The sequence below is a fragment of the Pantherophis guttatus genome, chromosome 1 (assembly GCF_059756535.1).
Source record: "Pantherophis guttatus breed Tessera chromosome 1, ASM5975653v1, whole genome shotgun sequence".
NCBI classification, from domain to species: Eukaryota; Metazoa; Chordata; class Lepidosauria; order Squamata; family Colubridae; genus Pantherophis; species Pantherophis guttatus.
Genome location: NC_142063.1, coordinates 211,809,730 through 211,837,198, shown reverse-complemented (window position 1 = coordinate 211,837,198; position 27,469 = coordinate 211,809,730). Strand labels below are relative to the sequence as shown.

The following is a 27,469-nucleotide window of genomic DNA, read 5'->3' as shown; positions in this document are numbered from 1 at the left end:
CCCTCACAGGGTTATTCATGAGGTAAAATGAAAGGGAACCTCAATGTAAGCTTCTATCTTTAATTTTTTCATTGATAGCCTCCTAGAAGGATTCCTGGAAGAACAGACAAAAATGTTCTAGATGCAAAAGACCCTGTTTGTTTCTCCTGGGGGGGTGGGGTGAGGGAATCTTTGAAAATAGGGAGGCTCTTTCAAACAAAACTGGTAGTAAAAATAGGGTGATGAAAAATCTAAATTAAAGTATTCCTGTGTGTTTTATGTTCCTAATCTCACATTTCCTCAAGTATTCAGTCAGAAAGAGTCTGTTGTTTAATTCAGTGTTTGGCAAATCTAAGACATGTGGAGTTTAACTTCCAGAATTCCCAAGCCAGCATTGCATTAAAGCATATTGTTTCTAAATGTGAGGATTTGTCAGGGAATGAAATTTAAATATGTGGCATCCCTGTCTGGTTCAGATCTATACTCCCAACACAAAATATATGGTTTGCTCAAGGTAGGGTTAGGTTTCATTATTTTACTAAGCATGTATTTAGTAAAATACAAATGATACTCTTCCTTCACTTTGAAGGAGACTTGACTTAATGTGTGAACAGGCTTTGGTGAACTTGTCCTCTTCAGCACTCATCATAATTTGAGTTTGAGATCTCCCCCTCCAGCTGTGAAAGTTGTATGAACCAAAAAAAATCCCTTCAGCAAAAATGTAATAGGTGGATAAACAACGAAAGATTTGCTACCCCTTCATAGTCCTCAGAATCTGCAGCCTATGCTGTTGACTTCTCTCTCTTGAAAAGTAGAGCTACCCTTTTTATCAGGTCTGACAGTCTGTCAACAAATTTTTTTAAAAAAAAAAACTTTTAATTTCTGCTAAATTGCCTGTCCAACTGTGTATTTTCTTTCTTTTTTTTTAAAAAAAAGCTGGTATTAAAACATTGATGCAATAGTACTAAAATAAAAAGTGTTCTATAATATGTTGATCAAACAACATGTTGCATTTCCCAAGTTTTCTGCTAAGTGCATTTCAGCAATCTCTTTCTCCTTTAAATCTAATTTTTTATTCTAAAACATGTTCCAATATGTTAAAAGATCATCAAGCAATACTTGTGCAATACTTACCTATTTTAATATAATAGGTAATAAAGTTTAATACCTACATATGAAAATACCAGTTCAATTCAGTGGATATGTTAATTTTTTTCTGATCAATCATCTAACCCCCAGCCCATATAGCCACATCATGTATGTTGTGGTCTGCCAGCAGCCTGTGGAGCTGGCAGAGGAGTCAAATAGTGAGGAGGCTGGGGAGGAACATGGGCCAGTCCTGGAGTCTGGGGAAGACCCGGATGGGCTCTGTGTCAGAGGCAGAGATGGGGCCAGGGCCATCTGGGAGTGATGCGCAGACTCCGGAGCCTCCAGAGTTGGACAGCAGAGAGGCAGAGGAACAGGAGGAGCCTGTTCTCAGTGCGCGCATGCACAGAGCTGCCAGAAGGCATGAACAGTTAAATCAAAAGGGACAACTCGGGAGTAAGGCCTGGAGATGATTGGCCCCACCCATAAGGCTTAAAAGAGGAGCAAAGGCACAGTTAAATTAACAGAATTGTTAATTCTGTTCCCAGTCGGCATCTCTGTTTGATTTTGGAATCCGTGTGGCTTTGCCAAATAGGTCTTTGGCAGAGTGTCAAGGGAGATAAAGGTTGGTGATTATCCCGAAGGACTTCTCCCGAAGGATTTTTTGCAACTAATTGGGACTCAGCTGTGAATGAACATAATTGCAATAAAAGAGGTTTTTGGGACTACTTGTGTGTTTTAATGACTCAGGAAGCCTAGGTCACAACAATGTAGCTCGAACATGAATACTTGTATATAGAGAAGGTTTATTATCATCGCTCCTGTACCAAATATATACAGTCAGTTACTGTATCCAGCATTGTGCAGAAGATATTTAGGGAGATTGTGAGCTACCAGATTGGAGGCATCATCATACTTCTATGGTCCTAGCCATAGAACATTTAAACTAAAATCCAATAGATTCTCACAGAAGACAGCATTTGATTTGGCTTTGTTTTTCTTTCAGAGTTGTGAACTGCTTCCCACATGATTTTCTTCACACACACACTGTGAGGAGCATTGTCCTCACAGACTACCTTCAACATACCTCAGGGACAGAGATGATCACGGAGCTCATTTGCTCTCAATTTTGGGAAGGCAGTTTCAGGACAGTGATTGGTGGATGATCTTCTGTCCTCTCTCATGCTAAAGCGATTCCTGTGTCTACATCTTCAAAGCTATCAATATTGGAGAGAGTACTTCACAACTATCATTTAACTGCTGCCATACTGAAATCCCAACTGAAAGGAGTTGAGAAAATTTGTGAGGGAGAAGAGTTTGCATCCCACAGTTTGTATTACTCTCCTTAACAGGAAGACCTTGCTGGGATATCTATTTTAAGCCATTACATTTGTGTTTTAATATTTAAGTCTATTTAATTTGAGATACGTCTATCAATCTCTTGATACACAATCATATCTCAAAAGTAGTGGAATTTAGCCAGAGGTTCATGTTCTCCTCCAACCAAGATGGAAGGACCCTAATTAGCTAGGTATGGACAGGGAGAGGACAGACCAATAAGAGTGGATCAGATCAGAGCCTGACCTCATCATGTCCAATTTCCTTAAATTGTCTACGTAATATGTTTTCTGACAGGAAAAGAAAGAAAAGTTTTCTCAAATTGAACACCTAAAGATGACTTCAGGCTGAGGAGATGAAGCAGAGGAGAAGGTAAGGCGTTTTTCAGCCACAGCAAACAAGATGTAAGGCTGAATGAGCCCAAGAAAGGCAACATATTAAAGAAAGAATGGGAGAGGTCACTTTTGAGGCACTTCCTGGTCAGCTTGTCCATCTTCCATACTTTCTGATTTTGGTGTATTTTATCCTGGAGATTCATGTTTTGCACGTTTTGTCCATTTCCTCCTGTGTATTGTAGCAAGCGGCAACAAAAATAATTGGAGTTAGTTAATAATAGCCTAGTTGTTAGTAAAATCATCAACTTCTGGCTATTTCTGAGAGAGGGAAATGGGTATTTCTTTGACTTCAGAAACAATGTGTGTATATGTTGATATTTTTCACAATTGCAATTCCCCAATTATGACATCATTAGACAGCCAGGGCTTCATTTTATATCTCCTATTTTACAAAAATACCTCAAGAGAGTGAGGATCATTAGCTTTTAATATTTATTCCCTTTCAAATTGTTTCATGGGGCTTTAAAATGTTGCTTACAGATATAAATAAGTGATTGATGATTTGGTATTTTCAGCTTCTTAAGCACCACACCAAAGTAATGCTGATACAAGAAGTGGGGGGAAAAAAACACATTTTCTTCATCCCAGCATATTTTTTTAATTGGCAAAGCACATTAATTGGCAATGTGGAACCACAAATATTTTGAATTTTTCAGGATAACTAAGAAGTCTTTTGGCAGCTTCCTTTAATACAGCACAAGGAAGGTTTACTCTTGATGTGATCAGTTAGTTGTATCATCATCAGTGTAAAAATGACAGTATACCCGTGATCCACAAAATACCCGTGCTGTCTAGAATGATGCGTTGTTGTTGTTTTTCTGCAACAGATGATCACATCTCTCTCTCTGTGTCCCTCTCCCTCTCCCTCCCTCCCTCCCTCCTTATCTCTCTCTCTCTTTCAACTGTCGGTCTGGATTGAAAGCCTGAAGCACCGGCTTCAGCTTGAACAAAACTCAGCATCTTCTGTGGTTTATCTTTCCTTTTTTCAGGTCCTCCAGCTTACTGCAACTCTTCCCAAAGTGTTGTCGGAAGGTCATGAATTGCTTATGTCTCTTACACAACTGCAGCAGCAGCAGCATTTCAAACAGCCAATTTCGAAAAGGAGAATGTACTGAAAACAATGTTCAGTGATATTAGTCCTTGGGCTCCACTTACACAATCATCTTTGTCTATAAATTTAGCCACTCTAGAACAGTTAATGATCTACTCCATATAGACCAATTCCAAGGAAATTTAACTAAGAACGGTATTGTCCCTACATGAATTGATTCTGTTAAAGTTGCAATTTCTTCATTCGCTATGCATCATCTCAGATTAGATTTATCAGACATGTGGCTGTTGTGTAATGGTCAGAGTGTAGGAATAATTTGAGCAAATCCAGGTTTGTCTCTTGATTCAATCATGAACCATATGGAGTGATTATCTATCCATCTTTCCTATTTCACCTGCAGTGACATCTGCAGGGGAAAGAGGTCAACACAGAGGTGGAAGCAGCATTCAAATGCAACCAAATGCCCTTGTTGAGTGCAACATCAAAGGGGTACAACTTTGGCCACCTTGCCTTTTTTTGATTCCCTTGAATTTGTGGATGCTGATATTCACATAGTTGGTGTCATGCTGAGCAGGAGAGGAATAAACATTGTTGTATCTCATCTTATATGCCTATTAAAAAGATGAAATTAAAAATATAACAGAAAACCACTTCTATGACACAGACATCTTGCCAAGAACTGAGTTCAGATTGAAGAGGTTATATGTATATTGTATATGTTATGTGTGTGTATACATACATCATATATATATATATATATATATATATATATATATATATATATATATATATATATATATATATATATATATATATATATATATATATATATATATGTTTACTGGGACACCTGGTCTACCCCAACATGTGGGAGGGGGCATTCTGCTCTCTTTTGCCTTTCAGCTCCAATCCAGGAGCCCTCAAGCAGTTGCATTCACGAAAAACCATTTTATACCAAATTTATATTTTGCTGATAAAGAAATAAAGGGAGACTAGTATAGATCTATTTAAAGCTTTTTAGCTTTCATCAGCTAGCCATACCCTTACTCGGATTCGAACTTGGGCTTCCTGCATGTTAGGCAGTTGAATTAACCTTCTGAGCCACAAGTTCTCCTCCCTTCATCAGCTTGAGCCAGGGGAAATACACACACACACACACACACACACACACACACACACACACACGGGGTGAAATCCAGTAGGTTCTGGAGAACCAATAGCAGAAATTTTGAGCAGTTCAGAGAACTGGCAAATACCACCTCTGGCTGGCCCCAGAGTGGGGAGGGAATGGAGATTTTGCAGTATCTTTCCCCTGCCACACCCACCAAGCCACACCACACCTACCAAGCCACGCCCACATACACACACACACACACAGAGAATATATGTATATTGGGGACGCTATAGGGAGTTCAGGAATAATTATTCCACTAAGTATAATTTTTCTTTTACAAAAAATTGATGTAGTCTGAATTTTTGTAGCAGTCATAAATGTTCTTATTATTTATGTATATGTGTATTAAAGTTGAATTTCCTTCCATTTTATTCCTACAAAAATTCTAAGAGGTAGATTACATTTAGAGTAGGTGTCATTCCAGCTAGAGGTAACCAGAGATTCCTGGACCTACTCCAGTTTCTTAGGGGATATCAACAGGGTCTCGGGGGAAAGTCTCCAGAAGGCAGAAGTAACACAGGGGCAATGAGACCACCAGCAAAATTTTCCTCCAGGTTGCTCTTGGGGGTAAGAATAAAGTTCATTATCTTTCCTAGCTGTGCATAGTAGCCTGGTAAGAGAACTTGTTATTGACCAAGAATGCAATCCAAGCCAAGGCCATTCATCTATTGGAAGTCCTGAAATTAATCAGTGTACCATAGTATACAACTTGCCCTGGTACAGGTAGTCGTTGACTTATAACAGTTCATTTACTGACCGTTCGAAGTTACAATGGCACTGAAAAAAAATGACTTATGACCATTTTTCACACTTATGACCACCGTAGCATCCCCATGGTCATGTGATTTACATTCAGATGCTTGACAACTGACTCACATTTATGATGGTTGCAGTATCCCGGAATCATGTGATCCCCCTTTTGCAAACTTCTGACAAGCAAAGTCAATAGGGAAACCAGATTCACTTAACAACCGTGTTGCTAATTTAACAACTGCAGTGATTCACTTAACAAATGTGGTGAGAAAAGTTGTAAAATGGGGCGAAACCAGTGGTGAAATGTAAAATTTGTTACTACCGGTTCTGTGGGCGTGGCTTGGTGGTGGGGGTGTAATATGACTGAGTGGGCGTGGCCAACTTTTTTTTTTTTTTTTTTTTACTTTTAAAACCATTTTTTCTACAACCTCTTCGGCTGAAGAGGTTGTAAAAAAAATTCTTTTAAAGCCTCTGATGATCCCAGCTGACTTGCCTGATCGGCAGAGGCTTTTTTTCCTTTTAAAAAGATTTTTTCTATAACCTCTTCGGCTGAAGAGGTTGTAGAAAAAATGCTTTTAAAAGCCTCTGATGATCCCAGCTGAGCTGCGCGATCATCAGAGGCTTTTTTTTTTTACTTTTAAAAGCATTTTTTTCGGCCAAAGAGGTTGTAGAAAAAATGCTTTTAAAAATAAAAAAAAAGCCTCTGATGATTGCGCGGCTCAGCTGAGCAATGTGGGGGGGGCAGGGATTTTTGCTACCGGTTCTCCAAACCACCCACCTCCATTGCTACTGGATCAAGCGATACGGTCCGAACTGGGAGCATTTCACCCCTGGGTGAAACCCATTTAACAACATAAATTTTTGGCTGAATTGTGGTCGTAAGTTGAGGACTACCTGTACAAGAACCCTGCAAAGGAGCAGGAACTAGAAGATCAGGGATGTAAGATGGAATGGTTTTCATATATGCAAATATTTTCTAGATATGGAGAAGATCTCAAACAAGAGGGTTTTTATAATGTTTTGACTAATTTAGATAAGATTCTAATGGGTTCTGATGACCATGTAATTAAAAAGTTATACAGATATTTGCTAGAGGTAAAATTGGAAGAAGAACAAGTTAAAGAATCAATAATAGCGTGGGGGAAAAAATTGGTTATGGTATTGACTTAGAGAAATAGCAAAAATTGTGGTCGCATAATTATAAAATGACAATGTCTACAGCATATAAGGAGAATTTGTATTAGATGTTTTACAGGTGGCACTTACCCCCGGCAAGGATAGACAGAATGTTTAAGAATAAATTGGAGAAGTGTTGGAAATGTCCCCAGGATCATATTACCATATGCGGTGGACATGCGTAGAAGCAAGGAGATATTGAACTAAGATATACAAATGGTTGGAAAAAATGACAAAGAGACATATTGACTTTAAACCAGAGACATTTTTATTAGGGATCTTACCAGAGACATTTAATAAAGAATTGCAATATTTAATTGTGAATGTTTTAACAGCAGCTAGAATTGTATTTGCCAAAAATTGGAAAGGAGAGAAGATACCTATTGATGAAGAAATTATTAAGAAAATGTTGGATTGTGCTGAAATGAGTAAATTGACATTTGAAATAAGAGAACAGGAAGATAAACATTATTATTTGATTTGGGACTTATTTTATCAATGGATAGATAATAAAACATGGAGATGAAATATGATATATGAAATGAAATTAAGATAAAATGTGTAAAAATTTGGTTTTTTTCTTAGTGGAAAAGAAACATGTGTCATATATTGATATCTTGAAGAGTTTGTGAGCACGAAAAAATTTTAACCAACCGAAACACTGTCTGTAATTGTTTGAAAAGATGATGCTTTTATGTTGTTTTTTTGTTTGAAAAATAAATAAATAAATAAAAGAACCCTGCAAAGGATGCCTGTTGAAGAAAAACCTGTGTTTTTCATCCCAATCACCCTCAGCGGTGCTGTAGGATCATTTGTCTTGACAACAGAGCTAACCACCTGCTAAAGCACATCTCCAACATTCTTAGATCTGCTTTTCATCTTTCTCACCAAAATTGTAAATTCAAAAACCCACCCTGGAAAGCAGAGATGGTGGAAAAAAATAACAGACTATCCCAGCTGCATATGCCCCTGGCTGTGGGTGTCTTTTTCTGATAATCTTTTTGTTGCTTAAAAGTTAAGTAAAAGCCCATTAACTCTGGGAGAGTTCTGCAGATGCTATTTGTCTTGCTGTTTCCACTAAATCCTTTTCTGGATTAGACATTCTTTTCTTTCCCTACCTTTATTTCTTTGTTTCTCAGGCAACATCACGAGGTGGAGAAGAAAGGGACAAGGCAATCACTTGGTTCAACAAGGAACACTTTGACTTTTGTTAAATGTCTTTAAATGGATTACAGACAGGTTCACAGGCAATGCTTGCCTGCTCTGGCATTAAACTTGTTCCTAACCCTGCCTCCCTGATAGGATTGTTCTTAAACTGAATCCCTCCGAGACTGGACTTCCACCTCCATCTTCATCTCCTCAGCTCTTCCTCTGCTGGATCTCTTCTTCTTCTGGAAAATACACTGGGAAGCATTGCCCCTGCATTGGCCTGTTCGGATTGACAAATCACCACAGGCCCAACATCACTTTGTTTCAGGGCTGGACTACATCCAAAACATTGCATATAATTTCCTGTTTTGGATTTTTTTTTTCCAGGAATGGAAGAACCATTCCTAAAACACCCACTCAAGCAAGAATAAAAGAAGATACTTTCCAGGAACCAGAATCCACTCTTTTACACATTCTAACTCACTACTGAATGCTATAGGATGAAATCAAAACCATGCAGAGTTTTAATCTAATCTTTCCTTTGGAGGCTCGTTTGTGTTATGGTACAGCTCAGGCAACTATAACTTTAGACTCTGGCTATTGCATTCTATCAACACTCCTGTGATGTGGGCTGTGAAAATATTTATAAACCCCTCGCATCCTGGACATAAATTGTTTCAACTCCTACCCTCAAAACGATGCTATAGAGTACTGCACACCAAGACAACTAGACACAAGAACAGTTTTTTCCCGAATGCCATCACTCTGCTAAACAAATAATTCCCTCAACACTGTCAAACTATTTACTAAGTCTGCATTACTATTACTATTAATCCTCTCATCATTCCTATCACCCATCTCCTCCCACTTATGACTGCATGATACAAGTCATGCATGATACAAGTAACTTTGTTGCTTGTATCCTTATGATTTATATAGATAGTGATTGTTTCCTTATTGCTTATTTGTATGATTATCTATCATATCTATGATTATCATTAAATATTGTACCTTATGATTCTTGACAAATGTATCTTGTCTTTTTATGTACACTGAGGGCATATGCACCAAAGACAAATTCTTTGTGTGTCCAATTCACACTTGGCCAATAAAGAAGAAAGAAAGAAAGAAAGAAAGAAAGAAAGAAAGAAAGAAAGAAAGAAAGAAAGAAAGAAAGGAAGGAAGGAAGGAAGGAAGGAAGGAAGGAAGGAAGGAAGGAAGGAAGGAAGGAAGGAAGGAATTATACATTTCCTCTCTCACAGTGCAGCCATATAAAAAATATTTTAAAAGGTTGGCCTATACACAACAATATCCCTAACTGTACGGTTTTAAGCTCAGGGGAAGCACACAGTTTTAACTCATATAAAATTGATATCTATTCATAAAATTACCCAAAAAGATTGAAAGTGTATGTTTATATCTGGGGGGAAAGAGGTATACACACACAAACACACACACACAGAGACTTATGGTATATATAGTATTTATTCCATGAGCAACCCTATCACCTGCAAGAAGGCTTTGAATTCGGAGAGGCCATGAGTTGTTATTTTTCATTACTTATGATTGGCAAACAGGCTGTACATTGATCTGGGACTCTGCGCAAATACAACTTGATTCTTTTTTTTTCCGAAATCTCATTTCCACATGGTGATTCATTCCAATTATGGAATCCTGCCTACACAGAAAAACACAGAGTACTGTTCCCTTCCAAAATTACTTATTCAGACTGTGCCAGAAACACAATCTCCTCCTGAGAAGCAGAAAAATAAGGATGAGAGAATATCTTAAAAGTATCTTATGTGCATATGATAGACATTTCCCAGACTAGAAATTGCCTTGAGGTAGATGATAAATATCCACAGAGGAGCTATAACCATTGCTCTTGTTCCTAAGGTTATCACACATCCTTTGCCCCATCTCCAGGTCTCTAAGAGTCCAGACAAGGGATGGGCAACTATGGCCCCTTTATGACCTATGGACTTCAACTCCCAAAATCCCATATAAAGCATGGCTGGCTCAGGAATTCTGGGAGTTGAAGTCAACAGGTCATAAAAATGGCCATAGTTGCCCACCCCTGGTCCAGACTATAGCATATGATATGTCAACCCACATACTATGAGCACCTGATTATGACTTACCAGCAAATGCATAGAGATCTATGCATGTGAGTTTGGTTGTTTGAGGGTAGGATCAGAGAGTCCAGTCCCATTTTCCCCTCCACTCATTCATTGCACAGGTAAAGGAATCATTTGAAAAAACAAATCTGCAGTCTTTTCATGCTAAAAAAGTCTCCCATGACTGATCCACCATTTCCAAACCCTTTTTGGAGGATGAATATGATGCTTTGAAGGCCAGTTATCATTTGCCGTTGCATTTCAACATTGATATGCATCCTTGGATTTCTTTTGGTGATAGAGGACAGTGTGGTTTTTTTTATTAATACTGATCAGTTTACGTTGGGAATATTCTATTGAAAGTTAGATTATAATGTTCTCACAAAATAGATAAACAATGCAAATTTTGTTTGATACCGATGCAAACCTTGGATATGCTTCCAGATTGTGTGTTAGCTCTGAAGAATGCCTGAGGGAAAGTATTAATCAGCTCTGACTGCAGAAAGCCTTCATGCGCACCAATTATTTGGTAGCAGGGACATTTTTTTAAAATGCATTTGTAGATTTCACTCAATATTTATTTATTTTGAATACATTGTAAATAAACTATTTGAATTATTGGCCTATGGAATTAATCTGCAAATGTTCAGATTCAAATTTCTGCATGTATGTTTGATGTAGAAACAAAACCCATGTTTCTGGGGGAAGAGTATGTCCACATTCATTTCAAAAAATGGACGTTGCATGAATTGCCCAGAGCTACCTGACAGTGAGATGGATCAGGGGTGAAATCCAACAGGTTTGACAGGTTCTGGAGAACCCGTAGCGGAAATTTTGAGCAGTTCGGAGAACCGGCAGCGGAAATTTTGAGTAGTTTGCAGAACTGGCAAATACCACCTCTGGCTGGCCCCAGAGTGGGGTAGGAATGGAGATTTTGCAATAACCTTCTCCTGGAGTGGGATGGGAACAGAGATTTTGCAGTATCCTTCCTTTGCCATGCCCACCCAGTCACCCACCAAGCTATACCATGGCCACCAAGCCACGCCCACAGAACTGGTAGTTCAAGAATTTGGATTTCACCACTGAGATGGATGGCATATAAATTTAATAAATAGTAAATAATAAAGCCCTAACACTGCTCACCACAGCTGATGGCTGTCCTGCCTGCAGCATTAGCATCTGGAGCCTCCCTGACATTACTGCAATTCCCAGGTCCCTTCCTCCCATCCCAGCAGTCAGTATACACAATTGTCTTCCTACTCAGGGTTTGCTTAGCCCCTGACAGTTTTTACATTTTAGAACCAGTAGGAAATCACTCAGCTTCTAACACTACTGAGCAACCATCAATATTTTTTTCCCTTCAAGGCAGACTTGACTCCTAATGATTACTTAGACAAGCCCATGCAGTTATCTAAGATAGCCTCTTCTTAGGCTGAGAATGACTGGCCCAAAGTCACCCAGTTGGCTTTCATGCCTAAGGCAAAACTGGGACTTGGATTCTTTATCTGAATTGTACCAACTTTAGTCTAAATTCTAATTTTTAACTTTTTTGTGAAGGTTGTAGGTGAATACAACCTACAGAATTAGAAGAAAAAGGATGGATGCATATTAAATAAATAATAACAACAAACAACAATTGTTCATCAGGACGCGCCAGCTTCTGGCGAAACCAGTCAACCCTCAGCAAAAAAGCCAAGTCTGGATGAGAGATCACTAGGAACTGTCAGAGCTGTAGGCTAGAGTAGGAAGTTGAGAAAGCATCCTGGAAGAAGACAATGACAAACCACTTCCATATTGTTGTTGCCAAGAACACAATGTAGACATGTCCATCTGTTCACCAGGAGCTCAACTCAATATGAGGCTGTCTTTACTTTTAATGAACCTGAGGTATGAATTGGGGGTTGAATGCAATTACATTTTAGCTCTGTGTTAACACTGATAATGTCTTGTACTCAAGAATGTTTTTGTTGCCAAGTGCTAACTGTGAGAGGTTGCTATACATATTCTACATTTATATGGGAGTGTATATATGAGTAAATAAATAAGTGTTGTATGTATGTGCAACTGAGGTAAGCAAATGGTTCTTATATAAACTTGTTTGTATGTGTAAATGAGTGTGTGCCCATTAAGATGCAAGTAGAATGGCTATTGAGTAGTCCTCAGATCTAAAAAGATTGCCACATGTTTATTCCTTTATTAATACAGATTCTGAGATTTTTCTGGGCTTGACTAATGGAAGGAATTTGTATTTGTAAATGACTTTATATGTGTTTTAATCCTTGATTGGGAATCACCCAGAGTTGACTGAAAGATGGGCAGCTATATAAATGTTTTAAATAAAATAAAACAAACAAACAAACAAACTGAACCTTTTCAGGTTATCTACAGCAGGTAAATTATTGGAGTAGAATTAGGAGATAACAGGGATAGCTCCATGTGCCATGAAACAAAATATTTGAATAAAGGCAAGATGGGTTGCATATAGTTTGATTACCTGCCCCCCCCACAAGTCCTTATTAACTTCTACAGTAGAATTGTGTCATAAAAAAAACCATGATCCTAAATATTGTTAGTTTCAGGGGCCTGCCATAAAGTGAGAACCACAAAGGAAGATTGACAGAAGTTTTAGCAGATTACACTTTTTTTTTAATCATTTCCACCTGTTTTTACAAGTGAGATTGTGGCAACAGCAAATTGTAAAAGTACAGTCTAAGTTGGTGCTTTCCTTGTAGCCTTCAGCTGTGCGTCTTCTATTTATGTAGTGATACATTCAGTGGCCTGCTTCATACTGAAATTGTTTCCAAATATTCCTGCAAACCTTCCTTTTCACCCCCTCCCACCAGATTCAGCACAAAATGTGAGTAGAAATAAGAGTTCTTTAATCAGAGAGTTGTGGTTTTAAATAAGTTGAACAGCGGTCAAAGGACAAAAAAAATGCATTATGCATGATTTCATACTGTTTCTAAAGCTTAATAAAGAATTTGATTAATTATCTCAGCACATGTCCCACATATTTTTACTCTGGTATGCGTACAGATGCAATGCGTAAGATTAGATACAACTTCTAATCTCCTCTTGTCATTTATGCTTTTTCCAGCATTTGTGATATGGAAGAGTCAAATCAGATGGAAAAGCTGAGCTAAATAAAACTGAATATGATGAAGGGGGGGGTCAACTCCACATAGCACCCTTTGGCACTTAACACAGAATTTGATATATTGGAAAGGAAAAACCAGTGTCCAATGAATCAAGAAAGAATTCAAAATATCAGGATGTAAGAGAAGCAGAAAAGACATCCTTTGTATTCAATAAAATGGATAACAACGAGCTACAAAAATGGGTCAATAGTATTAAAGTAAGTTTATTGGCTTCTATAGGCCCCTCATAATAAATGCAGCATTTTTTTTCTCTAAGGTGTTTTTTCTAAATCACGAAATACCGATTTGTTCAGTAGCCAGAGACTGAATTTTACAGGCCTCAGTGGGTAGGACTACATCACACATACTATTCTTCCCCAACATTTTGAGGAAAATGTTTTTGTTTTTTATCACAATAAAGTAACTTTTAGGACTTATATTACAGTGTTGATAGATATCCTACCTACAAATATCAGGAAACTGTGCTGCCAATTTTCAGAGACCAGACATTATATGGGGCCCTCAAGTTGGAAGTTGTTCTAAATGATTACCTAAGATAATCAGAAATTATTTCAATATCGGCCTTCATTAGTACTATGCAGTAGGCCAGACAAGAAACACCAATCGTGAGTACTAACACTACCTGTAGGGTTATAGTAACACAATCTTGCAAGTCTGAAAGGATTTTCCTCTCCCTTGCTTTTATTCTCTCGAAAATTGAGGTTCAAGTCCCTTCTGAGGTACTTTCTTTATTCCCATGAATTCATTTACCAGATCATTGTTTAGATTACAACTTTTCCTCCTCTCTTCCAATTTTATTTCCACATACCATTCCAACCTAAGAGGCACAGTAGTTTAAAAGATGCTGGAGAAAGTCTGTGCGAGACTTTTTAGTTCAAGTCCTAGCATCACATGATGGGGTGAGCTCCTGTCACTTCCCTTGACTTTTGCCAACCTAACAATTCACAAGCATGGTACATGCGAGTAAATAATTAGGTATCACTTTGGTGGGAAAAATATTGGCGCTTTGTGCAGAAGTACGGACCCAGCCAGTATCAGATCTGCACGGATGTGATATGAACATGATGCAACATTGGTGGAGAGCAAAACCCCAGATAATTCTGCAGAATGGCATTAGCCATTTGTGAGTGTGGAGCTAATTCACGTCCTGTGGAGCATTTCTGGTAGCAAGCAAGCATGAACCAAACTGACTAGTACAACTACTCTGTATTAATACTGTAGTCTCCTGGTTAATGTACTATCACCATACACTAAATAAATAAATACATCCTTTTAATGCAAAATATGTGTCAGGCCAGTTTGGATGTCTCCATTGCCTAGAAGAAACATGCTACTTCCTTCAAATTTTTCTGGAGATTTAATCTAAAGTAAGTAGAACATTTGACTTAGTCCGTGGACTTAGTCAAACACAAATAAACTCAAATACAAACACCCATTTTGAAGAGCTATTTGGCTTCTTTTTGATTTCCCAAGAAGTGCTTCTAAGTGTTATCCAAGAAGAAAAGCAAAGGAATATTTCTCTGGACAACATTCAAAGGAGATTTCTAATGAGTCTACTGCTGAGTTTTATAATTGCGTTATTTATCTTCCATTCAGAGGCCCTCCCCCTTCAAATCAGGGATTGTGACTCTTTCATTACATTTCAACATTCATCCCTGAATTTTGGTCTGATTTCAAGACACACACCCCTACCAAAGACATCCCTGTCACTTAAGAAGACAATGAAGAAAGAAGTTAATGGTCAACTGGGAGAGACCATCCAATGTTGAAACTGGACCAACTTCTTTTAATTACTCTTCTATTTTTTTTAAAGATGACATTCATTCTCTTCTCTCCCCTCATCTCCATCTGCATTGTGAAGACTGTCCACCAACCAGGTTCTTTTCCTATAATTAAAACTGCAGAATTACATTGATGTGCTGCTGCCATGTTCCAATTTCCAGCATGTCTCAGTATTTTTAATTATAAGGGCAAGAGGGGAAGGTGATAGCACTTCACAGACACACAATAGGCTGAGAAAAATATCAGATTCCCAAGAAGAATAGACTACTAAAAGTGTGGTTCAAGATAATCAGCAGTGAGGATTAACAGGTCCAGGAATAACAGCAAAGAAGGCTCTAGGTTGGCTCTGCAAGTATTAACCTACTGGCACTGTTATTTTAATTATAACAACTCTGGGGCCATTGCTTGTGATGTTCCTGGAAAGGTGATATGGACTGAGCGTAGGGAAAACTCATTCTAATAACGAATAAAGCTCCTGGTTAGTTTCATCAACTTAATTATGCTTCCCGTGAGCATCACCATAATTGATATGGGTAAAGTCAACAGTGCCTAAAACTGGATCTGGGCTTGGAAACTAAAACCAGAACTGCTGTTGATTCTACTACTTTGATCAAATAAAGAGGAACAAAAAGAAAGGAGAAGAAATCCACTTTCTGAATGTTAATTTTCTAGGTAGACAACTGTGTTTGCTGAGATAGACTAGATAACTTGGTTTTAAGCTTTTGTAACATCAATGTTTTTTAAAGGATGAAAGGAATGAGTCCTCTAATGACAGACATATCATTCTGTTAGCTGTCACTAGTAAACTTTGTGCCAAAATTTTAATTCTTAGATTGAAAGTCTAAAGTGATAAACCAATAGGAATTAAGAAGAGGTTGGCTCAGTGGTGGGTTGCCCCCGATTCGTACCGGTTCTATAGAACCGGTAGTAAAACTAGCGGGAGGCTCCGCCCACTGACCTTGACGTCATCAAAATGCTTCTGCGCATGCGCAGAAGCTTCTTTGCTTGCGCAGCCCCGTTGTGAACTGATAGTAAAGGTAAGTAGAACCCACCCCTGGGTTGGCTGTTGTCTAATTCTCATCATTAAGCTGAAAAACACAGAGAGTCTGTTGGTAACTCTGGTTTTGTCACCTTTGTTGATTTAAAATCTGGTTGTTGTTGTTGTCCCAAAGAGAGATTATGGACAAGCCTCTCTTTGGCTAAAATTAACAAAATTTTAATCAGAATATGCAGGTCAGGTGAGGTTTATATTTATTGTTGGAAAATTACTGCCAGTAATTTCCAATTTAGTTTTTTTTTTTTAATTTGATTTATATGCCGCCCTTCTCCAAAGACTCAGGGCGGCTTCCAATGCGCTAAGCAATAGCCTTCATCCTTTTGTATATTTATACAAAGTCAGCTTATTGCCCCCACAACTGGGTCCTCAATTTACCTACCTTAGAAAGGATGGAAGGCTGAGTCAACCTTGAGCCTTGGCGAGATTCGAACCTGCAGTAATTGCAGGCAGCTGGTCTTAATAACCAGCTTAATAACAGGGTGCCTTAGACCACTGTACTACCAAGGCTCTTTTTAGTTGACACACTCCTAGTCAAATACTTTTAGATGTAACAGATGGATTTGATCCCATTCTATTCTCATACGGAGTTTTAACTGCAGTTTTTATTGATAAACAATTTTGTAGATAAATAGTTATATTAAGTCCTTATCGCATACAAAAAATATTGATTAGTAGCCTTGTATCAATCATGCTTTGCAGCCCATTGATTCTTTCATTCTGCAACACTCTTGTTCAGGGCTATGTTTTTTATATTTTATATTTTATGTCGTCATGGTTCCAGTATTTTTCAAATTCCTAATTGAGGTATCATTCCCCCTCCCCCATTATCAGATCCTAATCTCTTTATTTTTCAGTTGAATGTACTTTTTATATAAGTACAGAACAGCTTGAATTTCTCAAAGACTTCGTTCTTATTGGTTAAGAGTTAGATGCAGGTACACTTTGAGTTACAGGCTGTAAACATTACAAAGTAGTTTTTCCTGTCTTTTGCTTTGATTGGCATGGGACCATGAATGTCTAAAAAAAAAGTTTCAGTGGCTGACTGACTTGTTTGAATTCAACCCTGGGAAAAATGTTCCTTTTTCGTTTTGCTTTGACATCACTATTAAGCTCATTAGAGCTTTTTTTTTTCTTTATCCATTAGTATAACACAAAGCCATATACTGTATATCCCATTAGCAATACTAAGGAGTGTTTAGGCTGAGTAATAGTGAATACAACATTATCAGCCTATACAATAGCTTCAATTTTATGTTCTGACATTGCTAATTTAACTCCTATTCTTTCAGTGTATTTCCAGTGCCAAAAATGCTGGTGCCAATAAAAATAAAGATGGGAAAGGAGACAATCTTGGTTTGTATTGGCAATCTTGGCAGTGTTATGATAAATTACCACTTATGTTTATCTTACTCCAACATAACATGAAAGACCACTCCAAGCTGTCAAAAGCTTTTTCTGCATTTAAAAGGAAGAGAGAGCTTTTTTATTTTTGCTTCATTTCATTAATAATTTTCAGACTATGTCTAATATAATTTCTCACTTATCTCTTTGGAACAAATCTAGATTTAACAGAATGTATAATTGTGGTATATGTTTGTATGTGTGTGCCTTTCAAGAATTGCCATAAAATGCTTGCCAACTACATTCAGTAAGAAAATAGGTCTGTATGATTCTCAATGTCTCACGCATCTCTTTCCTGGTGATTCCCACATTTTTCCTCTGCCTTTCCCCCCCCTCCTACCTCCCACCCTGAAATACCTGTGCATGGAACATATATGTACTGAGTTCATGCTTTGATCAAATGTCTATGGTCTGGAATGGATGGATCTGATGGAACACGAGTCTAAACAAGTGACTGGACTGGGATTTTACAACCATTTTTATGATGGTTACTAAGCAAATCATGTCATAAATCTGTATTCAGCTTATCCAATAGGCATTTTTGTAAATTAATTTATTAGTTTTTTTTTTAATCCCACCTTTATTACTTTATAAATAACTCAAAGTAGTGGACATACCTAATACTCCTTCCTTTTCCTATTTTTCCTACAACAACAACAACCCTGCGATGTCTGTTGCGCTGAGTGAGAGTGACTGGCCCAAAGTCACCAGCTGATTTTTCCTACTTTAGGTGGGACTAGAATTCAGTCTTTTGATTCTAGACTAGCACCTTTACCACTATACCAAACTTTCAGCAAAAAAAAAAAAAAGGGGGGGGGACCCCCACAAAATCATGTGACCACAGAATCCTGCAACCAGTTGTAAATGTGAGATGGTTGCCAAGTTCCTGAAATGCAATTATATGACTGTGGGGGGTAGTGTGGCAGTTGTAACTTCAAGCATAGGCTGTATGTAAGTTTTTTTCAAATTTGTCATAACTTTGACTAGTCATTAAGCAACTGGTCATAAGCCAAGGACTTATGATGTTCCAACTGGACTCCGTGCTTTCAAATTTTTCTGATTTCTTCTTCTGTATCTTATTGTATGCCATTGGCTATTCTATGCTTTGAGATTGGTTCTCCTGTAGAAAATAGATTCAGTTTTAAACATTTGGGCTTTGACTAAAAATCATCTATGCAATTATACATTTAGGTTCCAATAAAGGAGAATATTTGTAGCTCAGGGTTGAAATGAGGGGTCCTTGGTGCTCTCTGAGCTTGATTGTTTTCTTACAGATGTTTCATTACCCAAACTAGATAAGATCATCAGCACTAGTTTGGGTAATGAGTAATGGAATGTCTGGGTAATGGGTATCCAGTTTGGGTAATGGAACATCTGCAAGAAAACAACCAAGCTCAGAGAGCACCAAGGACCCCGCATACATTTAGGCTATTTATTACTTCAGAAAGAGATTCACATTAATTTCTCATTACTTTTCTTTCTAATGACATTTACTAGATATTTTTCCATAAAGGAAAAGTAGAAAACATATTTGTAATGTTTAGAATATGCACACCGATAGTATAATTGCTGACTGTAAAATTGCTTTGTAGCATGGCTGCTGTTTAATTTTACTCCAGCCCAGTGGTGAAATCCAAATTTTTTTACTACCGGTTCTATGGGCATGGCTTGGCGAGTGTGGTGTGGCAGGGAAAGGATACCGCAAAATCTCCATTTTCACCCCACTCTGGGGCCAGCCAGAGGTGGTATTTGCTGGTTCTCCGAACTGCTCAAAATTTCCGCTACCGGTTTTCCAGAACCTGTCAGAACCTGCTGGATTTCACCACTGCTCCAGCCCATTTAATCAGTTTGTATATTTTCATTACTTCCAGAAAGCAGATACATTTTCTGAGGCTAAATTCAATTGTTTGATTTCTGTTTTACTAGATGGACATTTTCTGATTATCCGTTAAAATGGGCAGTTCTGTCCACGGAGGGATGGGCAGAGAGAAACCTTAGCAAATGCTTTCTTTGTATGCAAATTTTACAGTGAGAAGTGAGACTGTTCATTTAAGCCAACCCTTTTAAAATAACCAGGAGGAATCTTTGATAGCCCCAGATCCTTTTATTGGCAGATCTTAAGAAAAACTATTGCAATTATCATATTTCCTATGCCGGCATAATGTATATTCTGTTGCATTTAATCCATTGTCTATTTTAATTTCAACAATTGCCATTTCTTCAGTTCAATATGTATGCAAATGCAGATTTATCTTATACATGCTGATTTTGGATGTCTGTAGGACCATTTCCTCCAGGAAGAAGTTGTCTGTTTGGTAGGAGCTAACAGGGAAGACTTGCTCTTTGTTTTAACCCAAAGGAATGTCAATACCAGAAAATCAACAGCCCCCATCCTTGGAAGGAGGGTGGTCCTCTTCTATATTGTTCTGAGGCCCACAAAGATCAGCTTTGCCAAAGGGCTTTTGGGCATGACGTGATTATTGTTTGGGGATTCAGAGAGTTTTGCAGTAACCATTATGATGGAATTTGCATTGCTTTCAATTTAGCTTCCGAGATTGGGGAGGATTTGCTGCTTGGAGTTGTTACTGGGGAGAGTGGATATAAGCCCCCCAAAATAAGTAAGTAAATGTCTTATTTTGAGTATAATAAAAGAACTGAATTGAACTCCTGCCATTGTCACAGGTAGTGACATTTAAATGCTTCAACTACAAAGGCCCAATCCACCCTTTTACTGATTCATGTCAAGTGAGTCTCTCTCCAATTGGATAAATTGATTTTTCCAAAAGAAATCAAAATGACTGTTCTCACTCGCCACTATTGAATGGGGGCAGCAAATTGAGGTAGCTGTTTCATTTCGTTCTATTTTGGCCTCAGGTGGATTGCCTTCTCTTAATTTCAGCAATAATCTCTTGACATTTGAAATCAGGCTACCCCAAACCTTCCACGTTTAGATTTTTAGTCTCGAAGCAGGTTTTCAAAACTCTTGACTTAATTATCACGTGCTTCAGGTTTAGAGAGTCCTTCATAACTATTGTTTTTTCCCCTCTGCTAGTCCTATATAGACAGTTTTAAAGCTTCTTTCATCATTTAAGCCTGATTTTAAACTACCAAGGGACGCATCTGAGACACGCTAAACATCATACCAGTCCAGAGGTGGGTTCCAGCAGGTTCTGACCAGTTCTGGAGAACCAGTACAGAAATTTTGAGTAGTTCAGAGAACCGGTAAATACCATCTCTGACTGGGCCCCTCCCCATCTATTCTCTGCCTCTGGAGTCCCAGCTGATCGGGAGGAAATAGGGATTTTGCAGTAATCTTCCCCTGGAGTGGGGAGGGAATGGAGCTTTTACAGTATCCTTCCCATGCCACGCCCACCAAGCCACACCCACAGAACCGGTAGTAAAAAAAATTGAAACCCACCACTGTACCAGGCTTTAGACAATCAAACTGAGCAGCAGATTATTATAATCTTGTTATACAATTATAACAGGAGTTCTGTCTCTTTGATTATTTTTATCCCACTTATTTAAGAAAAAGAAAAAAAAAACTTTTGAAATCAGACTCGATGAAAGCATTAGCAAAATAAACCTTCTGCATTTGGCTCAGCCCGATTTGATATTTACTGGCCTGTCAATGAATAGCTGGAGAAAGCAGACACACACATTCTTTGTTTACCAGAAATTATGATAATTATGAGATGACATCTCCTCCATGCCAAATCATTAAAGGAGGGTAGGAAATAAAAAAAAAAAATCAAGTGCTAAAGAAGACAGCAATGTGATACAGGACAAATCAGTTGAAATACCTAAGAAAAACAAAGTTTTCCAACAATAGGAAGGGCCAAATTGGTATCTACGATCCAGATACTCCCTGGAAGTAATTTTGTCTGTCCCTGTTTCACCCAGTGGCCTTGAAGAAAGGCATAATAATCCTCTGCCCACCAAACAGGCCAGGAATTTCATTTTCAGAGGCCTGTATGAAGCAACAAAGTCAGTGCTCTTCTCCAAAAGTTGGCTTGCATTTTCTAAAGCACTGGGGTGGGGGGTGGGGGGAGGAAATCTCAAAATGCTTTAGGCAAGACATTTGAATTGGGCTTTAATTTAAATATTAAACTGCAGATTGGACTGAAGACAGAACAGCTGAATGCATTTGAAAATGACACGGCCAGAAGTTATGACTCTTCCAGACGTCTAGCGGCATACTGTACTTTGTTCTGCTTGCATTGCCTCTCCCTATTTGGCCACCCTAACAAAGCCTGGCAATTGTGCTGGCCTTGCTGTTTTCATGTGGATCAAATTCATGATAGAGACTTGTAGATTCTCTTCCACAATGTATCATCTGCCAATGGAAAAGCAGCCATTAATTGCTCACCCTCACACATCCTGGGATGTGAGCATAGGTAGCAGCTGCCTAGAATGCCTGGCTTAGCCACTTATCAAGTTTCTCCACTAACAAGCGACAGGTGCAGGGAAGGGACATAAGGGGAAACCAGAGAGAGGACTATTATCAGCCAACCTCATCTTAAACCAGTGCTGCAAAAGGAGCCTTGATAGTACAGTGGTCTAAGCACCCTGTTATTAACACAGCTGCCTGCAATTACTTGCTGGTTCGAATATCTCCAAGGCTCAAGGTTGACTCAGCCTTCCATCCTTTCTAAGGTAGGTGAAATGAGGACCCAGTTTGTGGGGGCAATAAGCTGACTTTGTATAAATATACAAAAGTATGAAGGCTATTGCTTAACGCATTGTAAGCCACCCTGAGTCTCCGGAGAAGGGCGGCATATAAGTCAAATTAAAAAAAAAAAAAAAGAATGATGTTGCTGAAATGAGTAGCCATGGCCACCAACTTCAAGAAATAATTGATGTAGAAATTAAACAAACAAACAAATAAATAACCCACAGAATAGGCAAGATGGCAAAGAAACATGGTGTCCCTTCAACCTAACAAAAATAATACAAATACATGTTACCCCTTGTCAGGAGAAAATGTTCTCATTACACAGCTAGCAAAACTCAGCTGTCTTTCCTGAGTGCAATTGATCTGTACAGCAAAAAGCACTAAACCCATATTTAATAAACAGTGCTGGCACTTTTTTTTTTGAAATGGCACTAAATCCATGTAACCAAGGAACCCATATAAGACTTGACAAGCATTTTAGAAAATGCTGGCTAGGTATCATGCAGGTAGATGCTCTGTGGAAACCAATTTCTCTTTTAGCCTGGACCTAAATGGTCATGGATCCAAAAGATCAAGAGGGCCATGACCATGAAATTTAATAATCATCCTGTTGTTTTTTTTACCCAAATTGCAAATACATATAAAAATTGGGGCACGGCTTTGAATGCACGGTTGTAAATGCCATCTTGACTGTTTTGATCCTCGCTGCATAGGCCATAGAGACCAGTGCCCAGGGACAGGAATAGATTTGGCTGAAGCAACCTAAACTGTTCAGTAGAAGTTGAGCAGATCTCAGTTACTGTCTGTGTCATTAACCCTTTGACAATGAAGCACTCTAGATATCATCCATGTCAAAAATAATGTCAGAAGAAGAAGGAAAAGATACAGTTTTAAAGTTACAACTGGTAGAATGACCAGTTCTACTTTTGCTATGGCCTTGGGATAAGATGAGGCTATCATGATGAGGACATATGATCAAGAGGACAGGAGCAGGAGACCATAGACTGATTTGTCCATCCTTTATGGATTCATTTTTTGAGGACCACTTTGGTGTCCGTTCACTGTCAATGCGTAGGAGGTTTAGCCACAAAGACAGGTATTTCTGTAGATCAGCCTTCCTCAGTTTGATATGTTGAATCACAACTCTGAAAATCTTCATGCAGCAAAACCAGGTAGAGTAGTGTTTGGGAATTGTAGTCCGAGACATTGGAAGAGGTCTGATTGGAATTGCTGTTTCTCATTAAGCTTCAGGAAACATCAGAACTCTTGGGTCCCCATTAAATTCAAATAAGCTTGGCAGCAAAACAAGATCTTTGCAATCTAAAATGAATCACAGGTTTGATATCTGAAATTAGGAAAGTTTGCTTCTACAAGTAAACAAGAAAGATTTTTTAAAAAAAAACAAAACTCAAAATGCAATCCAACAAAATAATTTTGCTGCATGAAGATTTTTGGAGTTGCAAAAATGAAACCCTCTGATTCTTTGTTAATTGATTTGGAATTCACAAGATCTTTAGGATCAATAGAGCAAAGACCAGGATTAAATCCTTGTGGATTGGAGGCCCTGCAAATTCCTGTCAGACAGAAGTGGTGTGCGTAGATTAAGCCTGATCATGTCTGAGGTAAAAGCAGGAAGGAATCCACTCAAATCCTGTACCCATGCCTATCCTCTTCCTATGTTGACGGTGAAGACAGTTTCTGTTCAGAATCAAATTGAGAACAATGGAGGGCCCTGTGCAATTTGGAACCTTTCTTTCTAAAGGTCCTAACGGCAAAATTCACTTGAGTCTCCAGACTGTCCAGAAGAAAGAATTGCTTAAATGCTCATTACTCCCCTTCTCCATCCCCCTCCCAATACCCCCAGGATAGGAAGAGGTTGAAAGCCTGAATAGGGATATAGACGGATGGAAGGTAATACTGCAGATATTTTAGAGATGGATCTGCTATGCAGTCTTTATGCTTTTTGCTATGGCCTGTTGGTAGCTGTTGTTGTTTGGTCAACGTTCCTCTTTAGGGTGTGGGATTCATTCTTTCATATATTAAAATTGTGTCCCATTGCGTAACTGTTCCCTTTGGTATGTAAACATAAAGGTCAATATAGCGTAATTTCAAAAGAAGCATTACATCATGAGAAAAGACGTTAGAATAACAAAGCCAGTTAATCCACGCATTGTTCTCCCATCCTTCTCTCCCTCCCTCCCTCCCTCCCTCCTTCCTGCTTTTCCTTTAGGCCCAAAGATTTGGTAATTCTTAGTCTTCTTACAGTTTAGGCTCTCACAATACTAGCTGTATCTTCTTATTCAAAAGGACCTTTATAAATGATAACAGGAGAGGTGGTTGTATCATTATAAAGATACTGGGGGTTGTTTTGTCTTTCATTGTTTTTGTTCAAGTGTCATAAAATATTTTTTTTCTCTCTCTGAGTTAAAATGAAGGGGGGAAATTGTGGAGCAGATGCAGATTGTTATACAAGGTCAAGTTTAATCTCTTCTCTCTCTCTCTCATTCTCTTTCTCTCTCACACACAATTCCCTCAGAGGGCATGAGTACTCCTAATAATAGAAACCTCTTCTAAAACCTACATGCTTGATGTGATGTCTAGAGCAGGAAACCTGGAGAGTTGCAAAGCTAGGTTTCCCGCCTTTGGGCATCAGTGTTCAGGCACAGTCACTGCAGCTGGAAAAGCGGCATCCGTGATGGCAGCACAATTCCTATTAATTGTGCATAGCAGAAGTTCTTTAATGTTGTAAAGCCCTCCAGATGAACTAGGCCTGCAGTTCTCAGGATTTGCAGCCGGCAAGTCTTTCACCATTTTAACATATCCTAAGCAGAAAGGTCTAAATTGTACGTATTTTAAAATTGTTCCTATCGGTAAGTGTCATATCTGAGCACTTTATATTCCAGGGTTGTTAAAAGACTGACTCTAAGAGACATATTTTTAAACAACATCCATGTAAAATTGTGGATCTTTATTTCAGTTCCTTCTCTGAGGAAAAATGCACAGTTGTCAGTGAAATAATCACTGAGCATAGGTTTCCCCCTTTATTATTATTTTTATTTGTCCATGAAGGTAAATTCTAGAGACTGATGGATTAATAAGCATCCTGGAGCATATAAAAATGGGTGATTCAGTAGACTGTCTCTAAAACCATAATTAGAAAGTGGGCAGGCAGGCAAGCCAGCAAGCAAGCTGGCATGGATTCACCATTGTGTGAAGTGAATAGTAAATGGTTGGGTGGCATTTTTTTCTTTCCCCTCCAAAATGGAGTGTTATTGTTTAATCTATGAAGCCATCTCTCTCTTCCATTGTGTGCCATCCATGGATATACACACATTTCTTTTGCACTGCCAAGTTCATTTTTGCATGTGAATTCTTTTATATATGTGTTAGTTTCCCAGTGACTTGCAGATGACACAATGGAAAACAGGTGGTCCTTGTTATTATAGACTTGTGGTTGGGGGTTTTTTTTGCAATGATTTTGTATATTCACAACTGATCATCAGAGACCAGACCTTGATACATGTCTAAAGGGTTTTGTGTATGTGCACTTTTAGTTTTGGTTTTGATTACATTGAGAGCATGTAAAATGGGAGGTAGACTTTGGTGAATGTATACTGTACCCTTTTTAAAGGATTAGGGTTAGGTCGGCTATAAAATGTAACTGTATTTGCTCATTCTCATTGATGATAGACCTGTAATGTGGAAGCTTGAAACTTGGATGACCCCATGAGATCTCCCGTGGCTGTGTGAGAAGAAAGAGAAGAAATTTTGGTACACTGCATCAGCGGTATCCACAAGAGCTCATTGTGGTGACAAAAGCAGCATTGCAGTGTTATGGGTGCTTTTTTGGGGTCCTGTGTATAATTGTGTGTCTCATGCAGAAAATGAGTGAGGTTTGCACTGTACATTGCAATATTGTTTGATCAGTCTGATTCTCATATGTGGACACCCCTGCATGGCATTTAGAAAGTGGAAAAATGGGCTTGTGGGAAGAAGCACCCACATACCCAAATTCCATGTTATTCATCACGGTTTGCTTATCTGTTCCAGTCGGGTTTCAGGTCTGGGCACAGCACGGAAACGGCATTGGTCGCGTTGGTTGATGATCTCTGGAGGGCTCGGGACAGGGGTTGCTCCTCTGTTCTGATCCTGTTAGACCTCTCAGCGGCTTTTGATACCATCGACCATGGTATCATGCTGCACCAGCTGGAAGAGTTGGGGGTGGGAGGCACCGTGTTACGGTGGTTCTCCTCCTTTCTTTCCGACCGGTCGCAGTTTGTGTTGGCAGGGGGGCAGAGGTCGACCTCGAGGCCTCTCATTTGTGGAGTGCCGCAGGGATCGGTCCTCTCGCCCCTTCTGTTCAACATTTATGTGAAGCCGCTGGGTGAGATCATCCGTGGCTTTGGGGTGAGATACCACCAGTACGCTGATGACACCCAGCTGTACATCTCCACCCCAGGCCACCCCAACGATGCCCTTGAAGTGATGTCCCAGTGCCTGGAGGCTGTGTGGGTCTGGATGGGGAGGAACAGGCTCAAGCTCAACCCTTCCAAGACTGAGTGGCTGTGGCTCCCGGCATCCCGATATAGTCAGTTGACTCCATCACTGACTATTGGGGGCGAGTCATTGGCCCCCACAGAGAGGGCTCACAATCTGGGAGTCCTCCTGGATATGCAGCTGTCCTTGGAGGAACATCTGATGGCTATAACCAGGAGGACCTTTTGTCAGGTTCACCTGATTCGCCAGTTGCGGCCCTTTCTTGATCGGGATTCCCTGTGCACAGTCACTCACGCCCTCGTCACCTCTCGCCTTGACTACTGCAACGCTCTCTACATGGGGCTCCCCTTGAGGAGCACCCGGAGGCTCCAGCTGGTCCAGAACGCAACAGCGCGGGTAGTGACGGGAGCAGCATGGCGCTCCCATGTAACACCGCTCCTGTGCGAGCTGCACTGGCTCCCGATGGTCTTCCGGGTGCGCTTCAAGGTGTTGGTTATCACCTTCAAAGCGCTCCATGGCATAGGGCCTAGCTATCTTCGAGACCGCCTGCTGCTACCGACGACCTCCCATCGACCCGTGCGCTCCCACAGAGAGGGCCTCCTTAGGGTGCCATCAGCCAGACAGTGTAGGCTGGTGACCCCCAGGGGGAGGGCCTTCTCTGTGGGGGCACCTACCCTCTGG

General features: G+C 39.3%; 1 long non-coding RNA gene across 3 annotated transcripts in view; it reads left to right on the top strand.

The window, feature by feature from the left end:
- The window catches only part of LOC117674238 (uncharacterized), an 83,253-nt gene extending 74,188 nt beyond the window's left edge, over window positions 1-9,065 (top strand). For 2 of the 3 annotated variants that reach the window (XR_004593771.3, XR_015731309.1), the window contains one exon: window positions 2,701-4,450. This is a non-coding gene — a long non-coding RNA (uncharacterized LOC117674238). Of the gene's footprint in view, window positions 1-2,700; window positions 4,451-8,091 lie in introns of those variants that run through there. The other variant, XR_015731310.1, reaches the window with a different exon arrangement.
- Window positions 9,066-27,469: the final 18,404 nt, after the last annotated feature.